Source organism: Pristis pectinata, chromosome 27, assembly GCF_009764475.1.
Source record: "Pristis pectinata isolate sPriPec2 chromosome 27, sPriPec2.1.pri, whole genome shotgun sequence".
NCBI lineage: Eukaryota > Metazoa > Chordata > Chondrichthyes > Rhinopristiformes > Pristidae > Pristis > Pristis pectinata.
The window spans coordinates 21983518-22004750 of NC_067431.1; positions in this window are offsets into that span (position 1 = coordinate 21983518).

The following is a 21233-nucleotide window of genomic DNA, read 5'->3' on the forward strand; positions in this document are numbered from 1 at the left end:
CATAATCTATTATGAAAGCTTGTTCATTGCATAGAGTGGGAACAATAATTACTAAAGCAATGGAATTTCACTTAGGTTTCTGCCACTCTGCTATCTATCAGCCACACACTTTCACTGTTACATTACATCCTAACTTTTGATTGCCAAGAACATATAATTAAGCAACAAAGGGGAAAAAAGGAATTTGAAATATTTGCAAGCTAGCACCATGGATCAGTTAGTGGCATTCATGCATTGAATCTGAAGACATGATATACTCCAGCAATAAATAAATGATAGCTGATGAAACCTAATGATCCAGAATTAGCAGCTATGATGACAGTATAACTCTCACCACTTGACATCATCACTATATACAACTGACAGCAATTTACAGTGATTAGAATTACTTTCTTGAACCTGGAAATCAGAGGATACTGACCATGATATCTTGCTCCTCACCTGGGTATGTTGTTAGAGAGTTTGCAAATTCAGATTACCCAGACTCATAGTTAACATGAGAGACCAATGATTGGTAAATTGGTAAATTAAGTGGGTAAATTAGTTTATAATTGTCACATGTGCTGAAGTAGAGTGAAAAACTTGCTTTGCATGCCATCCATAGGGATCATTTCATTACAACAGTGCATTGAGGTAGTACACTTTATTCTGCATTCTGTTGAGGTGCCATCGGTACAGATTATTTCATCATATCAGTGGATTGAGGCAGTACAAGGGAAAAGCAATAACAGAGTGCAGAATAAAGTGTTACAGTTACAGAGAAAGTGCAGTGCAGGCAGACAATAAGGTGCAAGGCCATAACAAGGTAGATTGTGAGGTCATGAGTCCATCTTATCGTACTAGTCTTATAACAGGGGGATAGAAGCTGTCCTTGAGCCTGGTGGACTTCCTTCAGAACTTTTGATTTTGAAAAATACTGCTCATAAAGATTTAGAGAGCTCTAAATGAAAGTAATTGATATTGATCCTTAACTCTGATTGCCTTTGTGCAGATATTGCCCAACCTGCTCCATGTAGCATTTTCTGATTTTATTTCTGATCTCCAGCATCTGCAGTCTTTTGCCTTTGTAATACAACATCAGTGATTTGACACAAATTTCAATTCATGTTAAGTGCTGACCCACTGCAAGATCCATGAGAGCATTAAGTCTCCTTGGGTTTTTAACTATGCATGAAGAATGGGTGGTAATGAGCAAACATTTTAGCCCTGAAAAATTCAATTGTTCATATGAAGAATTATTCCTTCAGGTTCACATTTTAAAATTTCAATACATTTAAAGTAACAACATTTAATATATTTTTAGATAAAATTTTAGCTTCTACCTCCACATGCATGCCCCAAACTTTCCTCTGGTTTCTGTAAAACATTTTAAAAATAGATGACAATCCATGCTCTTTACTTCTTGGTTTGTTGCTAAAGAAAAAGTTCTTGATTTGCCAGCCCATTGGGTAACTGTCAATGACATACAATAAACGCTGGAGGTGCATAGATGGGATTGATGTAAGATAAGATAAGATATCTTTATTAGTCACATGTACATCGAAACACACAGTGAAATGCATCTTTTGTGTAGAGTGTTCTGGGGGCAGCCCACAAGTGTTGCCATGCTTCCGGTGCCAACATAGCATGCTCACAACTTCCTAACCCGTATGTCTTTGGAATGTAGGAGGAAACCGGAACACCCGGAGGAAACACGCAGACACGGGAAGAACATACAAACTCCTTACAGACAGCGGCCAGAATTGAACCCGGGTCACTGGCACTGTAATAGTGTTACGCTAACCGCTACACTACCCTGCCTGCCGTCTACCCTGCCTGCCGTTGTTGGCACGGACTTGATGGGCCAAAGACCCTGTTTCCACATTGTATGACTCTATGATTCATGGTGGTTAGTTTCTTAAACCAACCCTTAGAAACCTGGACAACCAGACACTGAAGTGCAAGTGCCACATGAGAGCAGAGGAACTTAAATTCCAGTAATTAAATAAATCATGATTTTAAAAAAGTGGTGTAAATTACCATTTTGTCATAACAACCTATCTAGTTCAGTAAGGACCACTGATGTTCTTACCCACTTTTGCCGATATACTGTATAATGACAACCCCACTGATTCTTAATTACACTCCCCTCCCACCACCTATACTCCCATCCCCATCCCCCTCTCCAGCTCAGGAGCAATCAAGAATGGACAATAAATTTCAACATTGTCGGTGACATCAATATCCCATGAATGAACAAATAAAAATAAAAATACAATCAATTCCAGTAAGAGCACAAGCTTGATGCTCAGTGCATTTTGCAGAGCAGCCATTAGATGTCATAACACTTGTATTGATTTACTGTAAGCTCAAGGGTTAGAGAAACAGTAGTTAAAACTGTTTTATGTTCATACCCGTTTATGAATGACAAATGGTGCTTGTCAACTTTGGCCAGACATCTAAAAGCATCTAACATACTGAGCAAACACAGAAGAAGTATTAGCGTAAAACCTCAGTTAAAGTCATGGAGAATTTCAGGCTCAACATCGGACAGAACAGAAAATTGGTTGTTTAACCACCACCCCCCGCACCGCCCCCACAAAGTGAAGCATGAATCAGCCTGGGAAGATGAGGGCTGAGCAGAGCAGCATCGATCTCCCCTCTTCTTTCTCATCCATATAAGAACTGCCTGTAGAGATCAATCGTGAAGGGAAATTGCATTTCTCTAGCACCTTTCTCATTTTCCTAAAATTTTCCACAGCCACTAGTGCACTTTTAAAATTCTGTCACTCTTATAATCTGGGAAATGTGCCAGCCAGTTTTCCCACATGACCTTCTTAAGGGACAAAGTGACATTGACCAGAAAACCTGGTGTGGGTTCGCACATTAGAGGCACCCTCCTGCTTTTCTTCAACATCGTACTGGTGTTTGAAATGTCAGTGGGACCGCACTTAATTAGCATGTGACCGGTGGGTGCCCAGTCCAAATAGGCACACTAATGGTAACTGCTTGCCCTATCCAGACAGAGTTTGTTCCTCTGTCAGCTTGCCACAGGATGTGAAGATGATCCAGCTCCTCCACCCTCAGAAACCAGACATCTCTTTAGCCCATGGTGTGAAGGGTTCAGCAAGCTTTAAAATAGTCACTTTTAGTTTAGGAGCTCAGGCCATTTTTTTCATTGTGTGCCCACTACATCCTTATACTGAGGCAGAATGCCTCACCTAACTTTGGTAATCATTGAAGGATATGAATTGAACTTCATTAAGATATGGTACTTGCTTGGCAAGCTGCTCAATCTACTGATGTAACCCTGGGTGCAGTTAAGTACAAGAGAACACAAATAGTGCCATTCTTCCTTGATTAAAGCACCAATCTCCAGAGACACATTGAGCAGGAATTACCCTGACTGCACCTCTGAAGACGCTAGTGAGAGGGAAAAGGTGTGTGCCAGATACAGTGGTGATCCAGTCCCTACCCTTCACAATTTGTTGTGGCAGGAGGTAGGCAGAACCCCTGTGAGTTCCTGGAACCACATCTTCAGGTCTTTGTATATTTCACTCAGGGAAAGTGAGAGTAAAAATGCAATGGTAAATTCTAGCTCTAAGACCAACCATTTAAAATAACAAGACAAGTCTAAGTAGACACATTGCAACTTTTCTCATTAATTGAAGAGCTTTGTTCTCTTCAATTTATATAGCTTTGCTATAAATGTGGTCATGAAAATGTCTTTCCTGCATTTATTACAGTAAAATCAATACCATCCCTGTATTGGAGATAATATAACCTAGAACAGACCGGGGTTTGACTTCCTTTTATCCATTACTCCTAATCAACATTGCCATGCCAGTTATTACTTGATGAGAGGTCAGGACTCAGAGTCATTGCTCATTTGTAAGTCAATCTCCCTCAGTGACCCAAAGTTTTTAAAGTATTTGCTAACCTTCACACGTTAATGGTACAGGATTACAGGCTCACCTGATATGCATCAGAAGGAGAGATATGTGAGTTAGGTTATAGTACATAGAAACATAGATGGCATAGAACTTTACAGCAGGGAACAGGCCCTTCAGCCCACCATGTCAGCACCAACCATGATGCCAGTCTAACTAATCCCATCTGCACATGATCTGTATCCATCAATACCCTGCCTCTTCACGTGTCTGTCTAAATGCCTTGTAAATGTTGCTATTGTAACTGCTTCCACCACCTCTCCTGGCAGCACATTCCAGGCACTTACCACTCTCTGTGTAGAAAGCTTGCCTTGCTCATCTCCTTTAAACTTTCTCCCTCTCACCTTAAACCAATACCCTCTAGTATTTGACATTTCCACCCTTGAAAAAAGACTTCCCTTTTCATGCCTCCAAAGAAAACCATCCAATTTTGTCCAAACTCTCCTTATATCTAATATATTCCAATCCAGGCAACATCCTGGTGAAGCTCTTCTGCACCCTCTCCAAAGCCTCCACATCCTTCCACTAGTATCGTGACCAAAACTGCACACAATACTCCAAATGTGGCCAATCCTAAGTTTTAGACAGCCGCAACATGACTTGCCAACTTTTATACTCAGTGCCCTAACCAATGAAGGCAAGCATGTCATACGCCTTCTTTACCACCCTATCCACTTTTGTTGCCGCTGTCTGGGAGTTATGGACTTCTACCCCAAGATTCCTCTGTACACCAATGTTCCTAAGAATCCTGCCACTTACTACATACTTGCACTTGTTGTGTGTGCATGTATGTGTGTGTGTGTGTGTGTGTGTGTGTGTGTGTGTGTGTGTGTGTGTGTGTGTGTGTGTGTGTGTGTGTGTGCATGTGTATGTGGGGTGTGTGCATGTGTGTGTGTGTATGTGGTGTGTGCATGCGTGTGTGGGGTGTGTGTGTGTGTTTGTGTGTTGTGTGAGTGGGAAGGGTGACTTTAAATATAACAACCAAAAATTGTTACAGAAAACAAAGAAGCTCAGAAGACCTCCAAGTGATGTTCACCTTAAAGGAGGGAGACAAATCTGATTCTGGTAACAACAGAGGAGACTCCCTGCAGCTCGCAATGGAGAAAGTCATCACCAGGGTCCTCCTCATCTGCCTCCTCTGCTGCTCCCCAAATCACAGGACAGATTCTGTCCATCTACAGGCACAAGGGAGGTGGTCTTCACTGCAGGACAATCCTAAGTGCAGGGAGCAGTATCACTTACTGTACTCAGGATTTTTTGACCTCACAAAGCCTTTCACTTTGTCAGTTGAGAGGGACTGTGGAACATCCTTTTCAGAAATTCATCGCCACCTTATGTCTGCTTCATCATGCCATGCGAGTTGTGATCTTAATCAACGAGTCCACAACAGACCCAAATTCATACCAAAAGGTGTCAGATGCCCTGCCTTATCAGCCAATTTCTTTGTAAGTAATGTTCTCTGCAATTCTGATCCTCATGTCCAACAAACTTCCCACTGCTCAAGCGACATTGCTTCCACTCTGGCACCAAGGTCACCCCGACATCAACCAACAAGTATCCTCTGAGAACTGGATTCAACAGTAGAGATACTATGGTTCAGTTATAAAGGATGAGATGATATCTGGAATGCTGTGTACAAAATTGGCCTCCTTATTTAAGGAAGGATATTGATACATTGAAAGTAGTTCAGAGAGTGTTTACTAGAGTAATAGCTGGGTTTGGTGGACTATCTTATGAGGAAAGTTTGGACACACTTGGCTTATATCTGTTGGAGGTCAGAAGAGTGCAAGGGGATTGAAACATATAATCTCCTTAGGGATGATAACAGGGTAGATGTAGAGAGAATAATTCCTCATGTAAGAATTTAGAACTGGGACCCACTATTTCAAAAATGGGCTCACCAAGGCAGAGATGAAATGATTTTATTTTACCCTCAGATAATCATGAGTCTTTGAAATCTTCAAGAGATGGTAGTAGCAGTGTCCTTGAATATTTTTAAGGTAGAGGTAGATAGATTATTGATAAGCAAGGGGTGTGAACAGTTACTGCGGGTAGATATGAATGCAAGGTTAAGGTACAATCAGATCAGACTTGATCTTATCAAACGGTGGGGCAGGCTCAAGAGAATGTGTGGCATGGTGTTCCTAAGTTAAATGTCCATATATTGGTAAGTCCCTGGTCCATGACTACTCAAAATAGAGAAGGACCATTCCAGAAACCAGAGAACCTCAGGAACCTCACAGAAGTCCAATGTAAACTCCCAAACTACCTAACTACCCATCCTATCAAACATCTCTCACCCCACCAGTGGAATTCTCTGTGGATTCCACATTAGCCTCATCAGTCACCTCAGGACCCACAGAACTCAGTGAAAGCAAGCCATCCACAATCCTTGAGGGACTGCCTAAGGAACATTGTGGGAAGGAGGGTTTAAATATAATAACCAAATCATTATGGAAATCAAAGCTCAGAACATCTCAGTACTTAAAGGGGAAAGTAGAACAGTACATAAAGGATTGGAAAGTTAAAATAAATGAGAGGATGCTTATGAAAATCATAAAAATCATTGTTGACAAAATGAGTGAAAAGTGTCACTTTGGTATAATAGTCACATAATTCAATACCATTAAAGATAAAAAGCTCATCAAAAGCAACAACCCATAGAAATAATATGGAGATTAATATATCAGGGATGTAATGTTACATTCACTCTATATCATTCCATGTTGTGCCTTTACAGTAATATTCAAGTGAAAACCTGAAATATGTCTATTTACAGGCTCATGGGCAGCCACATTAAGTCTCCACACTTTATTCATGTTAAGGTTACATTTACATCTCCACCCATTGTCCATTTCATGCAAAAATAGTTTCCTTCTTGATGATTTTACAGAGCTGGTCCAGCCTAGAATTAGACCAGTCAGCCAATGTTTTCTGGTTATACCTCCAGCTGCATCAGCAATGCACACAGAGCAGGACACAGCCAGGTTTTGGCAGATAAACGATTATTCCTCTCACCCTTTCAGAATGAATAACCCATTATCTCATCCCAGATGAGAGGGAAAATATACAGTTATTCAATTTGTCTATTGTGTTCAGATGACATTTCCTTAAATTGAATATGTATTTATGTAGAAGCCTTCCAAACAGCCACTGGCATTTTACTTCGCATTTAGCTTCTTAAATTGCATTGTCAAGGTATTATCCAATTTACTTTATTGATTTCCAGTCAGTTATATTACTTAATGCTAAAATTTCAGACTTTTCAACAAGGCTGCTAATTAAAAGACAAAATGCTAACGTGTGTCTTACCTCGAGTTTGAAGGCAATTCTTTTTTTGAACATTATGCTGCTTATGGATTCGTTGAACAGATTTATGGATTTCAAGGATCAGATTCTTGTGCAGCTTTGGAGTAGATATCCCAGGCCCTCTGACATTTAGTTAAGAACGCAAAATGATAGCAGCAAACTGGGCAGCACACTGGCACAGCCAGTAGAGCTACTGCCTCACAGCTCGAGGGATTGGGGTTCAATCCCAACATCTGGCGCTGTCTGTGTGGAGTTTGCACATTCACCCTATGGCCACATGAGTTTCCTCCAAGCTCTCCGGTTTCCTCCCACACCCCCAACAATGTAGGCTAAATTGTCCCAAGTGTATAGGTGGGTGCAGAATCTGCAGGAAGTTGATGGGAGTGTGGGGATAATAAAATGGGATCAGTGTAGGATTAGTATAAAATAGGTGCTTGATGGTTGAAGTGCGCTCAGTGGATGATTGGTTCCTGTTTCCATGCTGTATGACTCTATGGCCCTTGTACAATTTGATTGTCAAATCATGTCTTGATTGAAATACCTTCCAGTTAAACATTGCCAAAACCAAGAACCTTCTGAAGAATGATCCTGGACCTAACACATTAACTGCTTCCCTTACCACAGGAGCTGCCTGGACTATTGAGTGTTTCCAGCAATTTTTGTTTTTATTTCAGATCTCCAGCAGTTTATTTTCAAGAACATTCTGCTTGGTTTGCATCAGAAATAAAGGTTCATTACTTCTCCCTTCTCGGCTGCTGCCTGGTAATTGTGGAACCTGAATATCTGATTCATCTACAAGACTTTGTTATTCCAGCTCCAAAAACAAAATCCTTCTGTTAATAACCTCCCTGCCTCTTCCACCCATCACCTCTCAGCTTCTTACATCACTCCCTTTCATCCTCCCTCCCCCACCCACCTACCTTCCCCCTCTCACCTGGACTCACCTATCACCCGCCAGCTTGTGCTTCTCCCCTCTTCCAACCTTCTCATTCTGGCTTCTACCCTCTTCCTTTCCAGTTCTGATGAAGAGTCTCGACCCGAAACATCGACTGTTTATTTCCCTCCATAGATGCTGCCTGACCTGCTGGGTTCCTCCAGCATTTTGTGTGTGTGTTGCTCCAGATTCCAGCATCTGCAGAATTTCTTGTATCAACGCTCTATCAATCACCATCTGCTTCATCTCCAGCTCATTGTTTCCAATCTCATGTCTTCCACAACAATAAGCAACCTGCAGTGATATAGCACCTCTAACATAGTGAAATGTTCCAAAATGCTTCAGGGAGTTTTATGATAACTGAATAAAAGCTTGTTTAAGGGCATCTTAAAAGAAGACCGGGAGACAGAGGGAATTCCAGGACTTAGGGCTCAGAAGCTGACTGGTATTGTTGGAAAATGGTAGTGTAGCGGTTGGTGTAATGCTATTACAGTGCCAGCGACCTGGGTTCAATTCCGGCTGCTGTCTGTAAGGAGTTTGTACATTCTCCCCGTGTCTGCGGGTGCTCCAGTTTCCTCCCACATTGCAAAGACGTACAGGTTAGGAAGTTGTGGGCGTGCTATGTTGGCGCTGGAAGCGTGGCGACACTTGCGGGCTGCCCCCAGAACACTCTACGCAAAAGATGTATTTCACTGTGTGTTTCGATGTACATGTGACTAATAAAGATATCCTATTTAAAACATAGAGCTACAAGTAGCCAGAGTTGAAGGAGTGACCTCAGGAGAGTATTACATCTGGAGGAGGTTACAGAGATAGGAAATGGAGGAAGCCATTGGGAGTTTTAAAAACAAAGAAATGTTAACATTGGCATAGACCCAAACAAAAATCAGTCAATGTCCCCAGCTGTGTCTTACAAATATCCAGTTCCCATTAACCTCAATGGGTTACATGCACTCCTTACAAAATCTTTCACATTGTTTGTAAATTTCTTAATGCCATTCTCCGCAACTCTCCAACCCCACTTCTGTCTCCAATGGATCTCTCTCCATTTGCTCCACCAGGAATGACAGGAGCCATCAGCCTTGAGGGACAGTTCCCAAACCTTCCAGTTTCATTTCAGTTCTCTCTACCTTCATTTGTGTCAAACCTAAGCCTTTAACCAAGCTTTCTATCCGGTTCCCTAAAGCTTTCCTTGATTCCTGCTGTTTCTCTCATTCAAAACAGGCCTCGTGTCATCTGACCTCCTCTACTTTTATGCCACTCATTCCCATGCATTGCCCAAAGGTGATGTGCTTGACCTTCACTTTTGACTTATATTCTGCCTGAAGGGAGGAAACAATAAAGCAGCAGCTGGTGGAAAGTGGCAAAAGTTCAAAAGTAGTTGAATCAATCAATTTAATTTGAATGTGACTGTCCTTGGAGTTCACCAGGAGTGCTCCTGAGTTAATGTTCCAATTTTCTCCCTCTGCTGATGGCGTTGGCTTACATTTTGGTGAAGTTCTTTGGAATAGTCTACGTTCCTCTTTCTCGCAGAAGGGGGAATATAAGCTGAGAGGTTAACATGCTAAGTGGGATATATTCCTTCACTGGGAATGTAAGAGCAGGGAATAAAAACAGAAAATGCTGGAAATACTCAGTAGGTCAGGTAGCATCTGTGGAGAGAGAAATGGTAAACATTTCAAGTGAATTGCCTTTCATCAAACCAGAAAAAAATAAGTTAACACAATTGTTGAAGGTTGCAAAGAAGAGAGGTGAGCAGAGAAAATAAAGGAAATGACTGTGGTGGGGTGGAGACCGAAAGAGACTGAATGACATAGGTGGTGCTGGTGCTGGCTGAGAGAGTGCAGTGAAGGCTTGGGACTTGCAGCTGGACAGCCCGAAGGAGGTGGATGAGAAAAGAGGAGAGAAAGAAAAAGCAACACTGGAACTGTGCAATACAGAGCCCGGCAGTCGATGGAAATAAGAGAGAGTGCAGGGGATACTCAGCTGGTCAAGTAGATTCTGTGGAGAGAGAAACACAGATTTAATGTTAGAGGTTATTCTGACATAACCAGGAAAGGCTGGTTATCTGAATCTATTTAGTTCATTATTGAGTCCCAATGTGTGTAGATGGTGGTTGAGGTACAGTTCCTCGAGCTTACTGGAGTAATGTGGAAGATCAAAGGCAGAGAGGTCAGAGTGGGAGTGGGACGGAGGGTTAAAGCAACAGGCAACTGGAAGCTCATGGTCACCCTTGTACCCATGGAGGCATTCTGCAGTCTTCATTGGGTTTCTCCAATGTGCACAGACTGCACCATGAGCACCAAATATAGTGCACAGAAGCAGCACGGTGGTGCAGCAAGTAGAGCTGCTGCTTCAGAGCTCGAGTGACCCAGGTTCGATCCTGGCCTCCGGTGCTGTCTGTGTGGAGTTTTCACGTTCTCCCTGTGACTTCCTGGGTTTTCTCCGGGTGCTCCAGTTTCCTCCCACACTCCAAAGGTGTGCAGGTTGGTAGGTTCATTAGCCACTGTGAATTCCCCCCTAGTTTGTAGCTGAGAATTTGCGGTAAGTTAAAGGGGATATGGAGAGAATGAAATGGGATCAGTGTAGGAGCAACACACACAAAATGCTGGAGGAACTCAGCAGGTCAGGCAGCATCTATGGAGGGAAATGAACAATCAATGTTTCAGGCCGAGACCCTTCATCAGGACTGGAAAGAAAGATGAGTTATTAGTCACATGCACATCGAAACACACAGTGAAATGCATCTTTTGCGTAGGGTGTTCTGGGGGCAGCCCACAAGTGTCGCCACACTTCCGGCGCCAACATAGCATGCCCACAACTTCCTAACCCATACAACTTTTTGTTTGGAACAGGAAGAAACCAGAGCACCCAAAGGAAACTCACACAGACATGGGGAGAACGTACAAACTCCTTACAGACAACAGCCGGAATTGAACCCGGGTCGCTGGTGCTGTAAAAATGTTACGCTAACCACAACACTACTGTGCCTGCCAGAATAAAAGGGTAGGGGTAGGGGGAGGGGGAGGAGCTCGAGCTGGTGGGTGATAGGTGAATACAGCTGAGGAGAGATGGTAGGGAGACGGGGGAGGCCCCAGTATAGAGCTCAGTATAGGATCAGTGTCAATGATCGGCGTGGACTTGGTGGGCTAAAGGGCCTGTTTTTTGCTGTATGATCCTATGACTAGATTGGAAAAAGTGCAGGTGAATCACTGCTTCAGCCAGAAGCAGTGTTCAGGTCATCCAGGGATCCAAACACTGTTGTATCAGACATCAGTTTCTTTAGAGTGGGCAGAAGTGTGAAAAGAGTTCTTCCTGATCCATGTCATGACACACCATGTCGATCAGAGCATTTAACCAGCTGAATTTCTATTTGATATGTAGCTGGCTGTATTTGATAGCTTTTTAGGGCCAGAGTTACATCACTAATCAGTCAACCTAGTTTTAAACAAACACATCAATGTGAAGCCAAATAAAATAAACCTCCTAACTCTCAAAACCAAGTACATTTTGCTAACAGTAAGTCATTATATTGAGAAATTAAACTACATAAAACTTATATGCATTACTATATCTGATAGTTTAGTTTGTTGCAAATAATTTATATCTGATAGTTTAATAAAAGGCAGGTGGAAATTATGTTATGCAGCTTCAAGTTATGCTGCATTACATCATTATATGCTGAAAAATTATGACCATCTATCATTTTAATCATGTTTCTGCTAGAACATTTATTCCACTGTGACTTATTCTGCAATACATTATTTATGGCAAGTCTCTGATATTTATTGACATCATGTATCATGAAAACATAAAGGGGGCAGGACAGGACATCAGCTGAAAAGGATACAAGTGGGCAAAAATAAAAAAAACTGTGGATATTGGGAATTTTAATCTACTTGAAAAATACTGGAAATACTGAATAGAGCAGGCGACATTTGGGGAGAGAGAAACAGGGTTAATGCTTTAGGTTTGAACCTTTAATCTTTTTCTCTCTCCAATGATGTTGCCTGACCAGAGGGCAATTGGAACTGGCTGGTGACAACTCTGGTGATATCACTTTAAATAGGCTTTTCTGCACAGTCCGGAATGGTCCTCCTTGCCCTCCCACCTGCTGATCCAGGGAAATCTTCGGATTCAGGAGCAACATATAGTCATGCTACACAGACAACAACTGTCATGATGACCTTCACTGGCAAAATGCAGTCATGGTGTGATGGAAAGGAAAGAAAGAGAGAGAGAAAGAAAGAAGGAAAGAGAGAAAGAGAGAGAGAGCGAAAGAGAGAAAGAGAAAGAAAGAGAAAGGTAGAGAAGGAGAGAGAGAAGGAGAGAGAGAGAGAGAAAGAGAGAAAGAAAGAGAGAAAGGACAAACAAACATAATTATGTAGTTCCTTTCAAAACCCAAGGACCTAAAAAACTATTTATAACAGACCCATCCAATCAATGAGTTAAGTTGCCAAATTTGGTGGTGTAAGGTTGCATGAAGAGCACTGAAGTGAATGGCCTGATCATTTGTTGCAAGTATTGGTTGTGGTCTTATTATCCGCTGGACACAAAATACTCTACAAATATTGTCAATTGGATCATTTGCTTCCACTTGAGAGAGATCCAAAAATGTCAACACTAACCTCATCTTAACAAATCAGAAAAACCAATAACAGAGAAAGGCACTTAGACTGCAAGCTTAGCAGATGTCTCAGTGTCTTGTCAAATCAGTTTAATGTCTCATCCAAAAGGCAGTATCTGCACCAGTGCTGCATTCACCCACTGCTGCACTAACGTGTCAGCCTGGATTATGTGATGAGTGGGAAAGCAGGTATCCAGCACAGATTGAAGGATTTTAAACTAATCAAGCCCTTCAGATTCAGTAGGGGGAGCCAGTTACAATCACACGCTCCATTTTGCAACATGGATTATCGGTACTTATCCAATCATGCCCTTACCACTCAGAAATGGAACTGCTGTGACCAATCCCACTTTCCAGCTCTTTGTCTGACCTTCTGCAGGTTAAGACATATCAAGTACTCATCCAGGCAGTTTTTGAATGTGTTGAGTATTTCTGTTTCCACCAGGTATTCAAACAGTGAGCTTCAGACCTTCTGCCATTCTTTGGATGGAAACAATTTTCCTCAACGTTCCTGTAATCCTTCTATTTCCATAAACCTACAAACTTTAATGTTAAAAATTATTCAGTAGAACTGTTGCCTCACAGGTCCAAAGGTTCAATCCTGACCTCCGATGCTGTAAGTGTGCAATTTGCACGCTCTCCCTGTGACCATGTAGGTTTCTTCGAAGTGCTCCAGTTTCCTCCCACATCACGAAGAAGTGCAGGTTGGTAGGTTAAATGGCCACTGTAAATTGGCCCTACTGTACAGGTGAAGGTAGAATTTGGGATGGTTGAAGGGGATGTGAGGAGAACAAGATGGGATCAGAGAAGAATCAGTGGAAATGGATTCTTGATGGTTCATGCAGCCTTGGGCCAAATGGCCTTTTTCTATGCTATGTGACTTTTATCAGAATCAGGTTTATTATCATTGGTTTATATGTCGTGAAATATGTTGTTTTGTGTCAGCAGTACAGCGCAAGACATAAAATTATGATAAATTACAAAATAAATAAACAGTGCAAACTAAAGGAACAATGAGGTAGTGTTCATGTGTTCATAGGCCATTCAGAAATCTGATGGCGGAGGGAAAGAAGTTATTCCTAAAACGTTGAGTGTGGGTCCTCTGTGACTATGAAAAAAAAGGCAATATCAATGACAGGATGAAAGGTAAGGGATATCAAAGAAACGATGGCAAGATGAAAAGGGGGTAATAAGAACCAGGGCTGGTTTGGGTGTGGCAAGAGCACTGTAGCAGGAAGAAATCATTCAGGGTTGAAGTGAATAGACATTGCAAGTATTAGAAATGTCAGATCTGAACTAAATATTCCCTTAGCCTCAGGCTCTTTCACATCAGCAGAGTCCTTCCTCATCACCCATCTCTGAATTCTGACTGCTCAAATGTCTTGAATTAAAGCACAACTCACACTGGAAACGTTGGGGACTGTAATCTTTCTCCTACTGTTATTTGTTTCCTTTGTCTTTCAGGAGGGTATCATTGCATTATTGTGTGATTTCAACTACAAATCAAAATAAAATATTTTGTTTTATATGCAAATAAACAGAAAACCATTTTCACAACAAGATTTGTCCACTTTCTGTTGCTCCTTGAAGCAGCAAAATGATAAATTGCACAACATTCCCAACAAGGGCCCACCAAGCTAGTACCACTACTTGAAAGCTCCTTTTGACAGAGAGATGCTAATGTGTCTCTCTTATAATTTCAAAAACTAACCTACTGCAGGGTGACCTTTTCCCTTACATAATTAGCTAAAATCCATGCCTCTCTCTCTCTCAAAGAATTGTTTTCTGCGTACAGCCAATCAAGTCATCATCTCAAATGATAAACTCCCAGCTCCCCCACATTTAGTCTCTTGTACTTTTGCTGATATTAAGTAGTTTTAAGGATAAAAGATACATAAATACATAAGTAGTTACAACACAGTCAATAAGGAGTGTTTACCACATTACACAGAACATTGGAGAAACACTTTGCAAACATATTTGGAGGTTATCAGCCAAGAGGATCCTCTCATCGATGGGTGTTTTCTGCCTTCCAACTGTTTTCTCTGTTACAATACTCCTCATTTTCCAATGAAATTTCCCACATTATAACAGCAAATACACTTCAGAAATTGGCTGTAGTACACAATGGGACATCCCAAGGTTGTGAAAAGTCATATAAATCATGCCATTATCTCCCAACGCTCCATATGTATCATCCTAAAGTCTTTCCCAGGTCTTCAATATGTGGAGATCATGTTTGGTCCCAACATGTTCATACAACCCCATAAATGTGATCCTCTTCACTTCTCTCTATCTCAGGTTCCTCCCCCAGCCTGGTCAACACAACTATATCCATTTACATATCATTGTCAAGGCGTTTCACAGAAGTGTTATGAAGGACTGATCCCGAGCCACACAAGGCATTAGGGCATATGATGAAAGTCTGGTTCAGGAATAAGATTTTGTCTTAAAGATGGAGATGAGGGGGCTTAATGTAGGTTTTCTAGAGCATAGACCCTCAACAGATGAAGACACAGAATCTGGTGGAGAGATGACCATGAGGCCAAAGTTTGAGAGACGGGAAACCTTTTAAAATGTAAGTTTTGCACCATCTAACCATCATTTTCCAATGTCACACCTCTTCTCAGCCTTTACCTGTGCCGTTTAGCTCTTACAAATTCCTCAGTTTAACAAGAAAATTGAACTTTCCAAAATAGGCTCCAAAAAAAGATTAATATAATGACAATCAACTTAAGTGCTGTAATCTTTCTCTTTCCCTCCTACACTCCCCGATTCAGGATGCTAGACACATAATGAATGATATTACTCAGAATCTTTTATGCCTAATAAAAAAAACTAAAAGGAGTTAATAAAAGTCAAAAGAAGTGACTTCAGGATTACGTATCATAAATGATCAGGCGCTGCTCGAGTGTCATTCACCATTTATGTAGATGTCTTAACCCTCTAATTACTTGACATATGGGTATTTGTAATGTTGGTGTAGTCAGTGTTGTAGTGTAGAGACAGGACACCCAGTGTGGACCCAGCATGGTCCCAAGAGCACAGTGACAACTATCAGTTAATCTGTATTAGTAATGTTGCATGAGGGATAAATACTGACCCAGACACTGGGGAGAAGTCCCCTACTCTTTGAAACGGTGTCATGTGAATATCTATGCTCACACGAAAGGGCAGGGAAGGGACAGAAGCAAGCACATTTTCCAAAATTAAGTTTTAATAAGATCACAGATATTTCTATTAGGGCCTTATCAAATCATTCAGCATCAGGTCAGACCACATTGTCTGCAATAAATTACACTGGGCATCAGTGACTGTTGTGTGGGCAAATGTATCTGACCTCAATCCCACTTAATTGGCACCAACATGAGTGGCCAGATGAGCTGTTTTGGGTAATGTTGCCTGGAAGGGTGCAGTGATCAGGACACAGGACTTGGTGCTTCCACAACCTGTTCTGTGAGATCCTTAGTTTGCATTCTGATGTGAACTCAGCCACGTAGATCTTGATCTATGCACATTAGCATGAAACAGGTGACAAGTGGGCAGCCTGTATTGCACCTCTCCCAATGTTTATTCCTTTTGACTTCAGTGGAACTTCCAATTTATTGTCAGTCAAGATTAATCCCAAACTGTGGTGCTTATTACTGCTGTAAACTTGTTGTTAACCTTCCTGTACAATAGCAGCTCATTAAATGACACAGAAAAATGTGAAAATCTTACCTTGCATTATAATAACATAGAAGGAGGATGTTTGGCCCATCAGATCCATGCCATCTCCCAAGAGAGCCATCCCATTAGTTCCATTCCCCCTTTACTTATTTCCCTCTGTCCCTGCAACTCATTCTCCCTCACCCATACCTATCGCTTCCCCTTTGATTCAATTAGATTTTTTTATCCATTAACATATACTAAGGGAAATTCATAGTAGTCAATTAATTTAATAGCTTGCCATTGAGATGTGAGAGAGAGCCAGGGCACCCAGAGAAAACCCACATGGTCAAAGAGAGAGGACACAGGCTCCTCACAGACAGCACCCGAGTTCAGGATTGAACCAGGATCCCTGGCACTGTGAGGAATTTTTTAGATTTATTTGGACTATATGACACTTGGGCTTTTGGTTTTAAAATCAATCTTTTCTGTTGTTGTGTTAGGAATTTCCTGGTGGAGGATCCCCATGTAAATGTAAGTCTCTCTTTTTTCAGGTCAGATCACATAGACTCAACACTAAGACAGACACGAATACCTCAATGCAGTAAATACTGTGGATCTCTATATCCATTAGTTTGAGTATCCCTGCACATTGTTTATCAATGATAAATCATTCAGATTTTTTCCAAACTCCAGCTGCCATTTTATATTAGAAAGTTGATGTGTCCTCTATTGTTCTTGTTTCCAGGAACAAATGTCAAAGCTGACTTACTTCAATCCAAATTTTAGTGAAAGATTGCACTTAAGCAGGAACCAAGAATTTCAGCTGTCGTATACATACAGATCTAGGGACTGGGGTTTGGAAGGAAATGGGCAGAGAAATTGGTGAGTGACATCTCAGCTCCCCCTGCAGACAATTCAAGACACTGCAAGTACAAATATGGGAACCAACAAAAAGGAAAGGCAGAAGATAGAGATCATATTTGCATTTTGTTCATTTATAATTTATGAATTTAGAAAATTAAAAACAAAGGATACAAAAATCTGAAAGGTTTTACAACAGGGTGAAAGTTAAGATGTGCTTTGTGTTCATGCTAAGGGCTATGCTGAATTTCGGATACAGATCTTCCCCAGATTAAGGACACCCAACCTATGGACACCACTAGATATGCACAAGCTCCAATGGTATTATTAAATTCAAAAGTCCAACATATGTACAAACATTCGTTCCTCTCTCCACTTTTAGCAATTGTTCTTTCTTCTCATTCTTATGTGCTTTTGATGCAATTCATTTCAATGCTGTGGAGGTAAGGTTACCATATCAAGTGATTTTCATGTATTTTCTAACTTATAGACAAAATTGTTGGATGGATGTCTGTAAAAACGGAACCCATTCATTACCCGGGTATGGCCTGTACTCCATTCTGGCCTGGAAAGATTGAACCAACTGCCTGTAGTTTAGCCAAAATTTCCAGTGAATGTTAACTACCTCTCTGTCCCTGATAAGTCCTTTGGGGTTGGTTATTGGGTGTTGAAGAACTCTTGCGTGTCATTTCTGTTGGTGAACTACTAAGCCTGCTGCACTCTCTTCATCCACCATCTGTACTTCAATCTGGGGATTTCTTGTTGACCTCCGCTTTCAAGTGCCTGTAGAACTGTTTCTTTTCCATCGAGCAGAGGTGGAACGTCCAATCCAGGATCACCTAATATCTGCCCCTTGACCTCCTGGTCTGGATCATCAAACCCGTCCTGGTTGTTCTTGTCAGAGAAACCAAGAGTCTCTTCACGTGTTCATTCTATCTTCAGGCCAGCCCATAAGCTGTGGACACATTGCAGGTCCTGTGGGCTGTGAATTGACAAGTTGCTTCTAGGGGATTGTCTGAGAAGAGTCAGCTTTGTAGGGTCCTTGAGAGTTTCAACATTGAGCTTCATGCCAGTGGCTAGTGTTATGTGGTGAAGAACCTATGCTCTCAGTAATAACCGGGAGAATTTCCATGGGAGTTCCTTGAACTCTAGCCCTTGACTAAAGCAGGAGATTTTTTTGATTTTACCAATCCTCTGGTGTTCATGCCAGTCTATTAAAGAACATAAAAAAAAGGAGCAATCCCTCATGACTGACCTTCCCCTCAAATCCATTTTCCAACCTTCCTTCATATCCCTCGATTGCAGGCCTGCACTGAAGGACCTCATCTTAAAAAGAATCAAGAATAACCCATTCCACAACTTCACAGCCCCCTACTCAGACACAGAAGCACAAACTTTTTAAATTCTTTTGAAGATTTTTTTTTATAAAACATTACACATTGGATTAGTTCCCTGAGCAATTTTTTTCTAAATTCATTCTCAGATACAAACATTCCTGGTGGGAGGGCAGCATTTCTTACTCAGTCTTAGTTGCCCACTTGTTATAATTGAATGGATTACCAGGGAAGTTCAGAATCTGAGACTGGAGTCACAGTTAGAGCAAAGACAACAGTTTCCCTTTCCTAAAAAGGAAATCTGTTTTCACCACTAATGCAAAAAAAAATCACTTTTACTGATAGTTCCAGATTTCTTTCCAAGCTGAATTCTTATTTTCAAAATGGTGGAGTTGGAACCTGCACTCTCTGGATGATCGGTTTCAGTTTAGTGTAGCGGTTAGCGTAACACTTTACAGCGCCAGCGACCCAGGTTCAAATCCGGCCACTGTCTGTAAAGAGGGTGCTCTGGTTTCCTCCCACATTCCAAAGACCTACAGGTTAGGAAGTTGTGGGCGTGCTATGTTGGCGCCGGAAGCGTGGCAACACTTGTGGGCTGCCCCCAGAACACTCTACGCAAAAGATGCATTCCACTGTGTGTTTCGATGTACATGTGACTAACAGAGATATCTTATGATCCAGAAACGTGTCCACTATATGACCATACACCAGAATATTTTGTATGGAGCTCACACTAGCACAACCACCTCGCTATTTTAGTTCACTTGAATTTAACCCAAGGAACAAGATAAAATCTTGCACATTAATGCATCTGGGCATCTTCCAAAGCTGGGAAATAGCTCTAGAAATCTAAAGGTAAGTAGTTTGTGCAATGCAATTTTCACCCAGTCTTGGATGGGATGGTGGTCGAAATAATAGCAAGGAAGAAATGGGACAGGAAAATATCTAAGTTTTCATACAATCAGTGACACATCACATGCCAATTGAATCAAATTACATTAGACAGAGAACCTCTTGTCAAAAATCGAACCTGACTGCAGTGCACAGATATCTTTATAACTTGCACACTTGCCAGACTTATTAATATGACTCCATAAGTAATCACAACAGTTATTTGCTTAAAATTCATTAATATGCTCATATTAAAACACAGATAAAAGTCATTTGTCAAACAATTTTTTCTTTCTAACACTTATGATATTAATAACAGTATTTCCTTTGCAGGTTTCAGATGGATTATAATTTCCTGGATTTTAATTAGTATCTAGTGCCTGAACATTATTCAATTTTTTATCTACACATTAAGAAAAATGCAACAGTTTGCCTTCATTGTAGTACTTTTGAGAAGAATATCCCAAAGAGCTTCGCAAAGCGGCAAACGGATAAAAATGGACAGTAAGCTGAAAGTGGGAGGAAGGAAGGGAAAGTCTAAATAGTGAAGGAGCTTGAAAGCAGGAGAAAGCCAGTCAGGTTTAGAGAGAGTTGAAGTTTGGAGTTAAGACGGCTGCCAGTGTGGGCTGATGGGAGAGGGTGCAGAGAAAGACCAGGATTGATGGAATATAGAGTGCAGGGAGAGTTCGAATGTGGGAGGAGGTGACAGAGTTCAAGTTTAAGTTTATTGTTGTCATGGGCATGCATACACAGGGTATAAGTGCCAAGAAAATTAGCTTTTTGCAGCAGCAACACAGTACATTACAAACATGACCAAGGTAAACTTAAATTAACATAAATTATGTATAACTTCCAGAACAAAATAAACATAACAACACTCGTACAAATTGAGGAAGAGAAAAAGAGATATAGTTCTGAGGTAGTTTTAGGGTTTTTCAGGTTGTTTCAAGAACCTGATGGCAGTGGGGAAGGAGCTGTTGTTGAACCTTGAGGTGTGGGTCTTCAGGCTCCTGTACCTCCTGCCTGATGGCAGTATTGAATAGAGGGTCAGGAGGATGGTGATTGTAAATTGCAGACATCAAAAGCTTGTAAGAGAGATCAGGGATAATGCATGTCTGGGGCCTGTTGTGTGAATGGGAGCAGCAGAATTCTGGATTAACTGAAGTTATTGGACTATTAATGGAAAACAAGAATATTGTGTACAGTTCTGGTCACTACTCTTCAGGACAAATATGATAGCACCATAGAGGAGAGGAGGAAATCTACGAGAACTGGATAATTATAGTAATGAAGAGAAACTTGCTCAACTGGACAAGTGCACGGAGGTCTGAAGTACTTATCTGGAGCATTCAAATTCCCTTTGCAGTTGGGAAACTTTAACTTAATTAATTAGAAATTAGCATCAGTTCTAGTGATTGTCAAAATTATCAGAAAATTATTTACTAATGCCCTTCAGAGAAGGAGTTCAGCCAACCTTACGCAGTTGGACTTGAATGAGACCCCAGGCTTGTGTAATAAGGTTGACTCTCAAATGCCTTCTAAAATGGCCTCATAAATGTACTTAGTTTGGGGGCAATTAGGAGTGGCAGTAATTGCTGGCATTGGCAATGACATCCATTCTCTGTAAGTGAATAAATAACAATTAATAAACCAATTATATTAATCTACTTTATGTGCAGCAAATTGAATACTGCCCT